Consider the following 2,014-nt stretch of genomic DNA (forward strand, 5'->3'; position numbering starts at 1 on the left):
TCCGATATATTAAATACGTCAATTACAATATATGTATACAAGCAAAACGAGAGGAAACAAAAGATTGAAACTTTCAGATGATGATCTTCTTTTTATGTATAAATATGTCGACATTTTTATTGATAGTTCCAACCAGCAGAGAATACAGATGACAGAGCAAATTAAAGGTGCGGAAGAAAGTTGTGATAAATCAAATAGCTGTTTCTAGGGTGTCAGCAATCCATAATAATGAGCCGTGTATTTCATATAAATATGCGGCCTAATGGATGCAGCTAACATTGGATGAGACGTACCTCCGTCATCAGGGTATAAAAGATCTTAATGAAGAAATGTTCAAAGAATTTGTCCTACTCTAGGCAAAAGGCCCGACATGTTATGGGAAAACGACCTGTCAATTAGATCGACCCCACTTATGGGATGACCTGATAGATAGAGAGACTGATCGATTTAGTTATTGGTATTTTGATCAATATCTCTATGATTTTGTAAAAATATTGTATAATAACTATCGTAGAAATAATATATTTCATACCCACAGTCTTTTCTGCTGGATGCGTACTGGAAAAATTGAGGACGACATGTTTCTTTACCCATAGCTTTGCACTCATTCCAAGAGATGTAGGAGGTGGCGGCATCTACAAAGAGAAAGTAAGTATATTTCTTTTTTATATCGTATTCTACAACATCAAATCTTATTAGAAATCCATAAGGAAATATATTTTTGAAAATGTCATTAATTGTTTCTAACAAATTTGAGGGAAAGGAAGACACAGGATTGAGGAATTCTTTGGCGTTGATATAGAGCTCATGGAAGTTAGATGATCAGTTTTTCTTTAGAGCTAAGAACAGAGTATTAATGGGCAAACATTTGTAATACAAATATTGAAAGTGTATTTCTTTGATGGGTTTCATTTGCAAATATAGTGTAAACTATATATACTATTATAATTTGAAAACGGTTTAATAATATAACGAGATCAATAATATAGCCATAAAACTCAAAAATAAGGTACAGATAAATAATATAAAAATGACAGTAAAAATACTAAATGATTAAAAATATCGACAAAATAAAAATAAACAGAAAAGACCTCTAACAAGTATAACGTTAACAAAAATATAATATTGAATAAAATAAGTAAATAAAACAAAATCAGCTGAAGTATCCCCAAAAATAAAAGAACACCTAGGGGTGTCATATGTGTTTTTTGAGCAAATGGATGAATATAGATTAATAAAAAATGAGAAATAATATGAATTAGAATAATAATAAAAAGGAAAATAGGGATCAGAATAAAAGTGAAATTAATAAATAAAATTGTGCTATTGGAGAGTGAGGGTTTTTATTTATACGATAGTATGCTTGTGTATGGTTATGTAAATAAACGAATATAGAAAGAAATAGGCAATGGGGTATTTTTTATACATTAATATACAATTGAGTTCTAATGATATAGATTAGAATGTATGATAAGTATCTAATTTATGGATTTGCAAATATAGTGAATTAGAAGTAATTTTGGTAATCGTTAAGAATGTGGAAATAAGTGGAGAATATGACAGCGTTTTCAGTTATACATTAATTACGTTAAAAATATTTTATACGGGCATCGGATATAATGTTTTGATGTAATAATAGCGAGAGTGCAAAAGAAACAGATAGAGAAATATATGTGATTAACTTATTTTTTTATATTAAGAATTGTGGCCGATTTTTTACTACAATATATTAGAAATATTTAGTATGGCCACCTATTTACATCTGTAACTATAGATATGAAAAAGTGTAAAAACATAGCATGTAATGATTTATGATAAAAATCAGTTCTAATGGGTATCTGGTAAATAGATAGAGTATTAATCTTAGTGAATTAATGCTAGAAGAGCAAACACAAAATAGATGTGATGTCAATAATGCCTAAGTGTTGAGAAGTATTTGGGGAGCATAGAGAAGCACTTTCTTTCTCTTGTTTACCCCAATATATATATATATATATATATATATATATATATA

Source organism: Octopus bimaculoides, chromosome 18 (assembly GCF_001194135.2).
Source record: "Octopus bimaculoides isolate UCB-OBI-ISO-001 chromosome 18, ASM119413v2, whole genome shotgun sequence".
Lineage (NCBI taxonomy): Eukaryota > Metazoa > Mollusca > Cephalopoda > Octopoda > Octopodidae > Octopus > Octopus bimaculoides.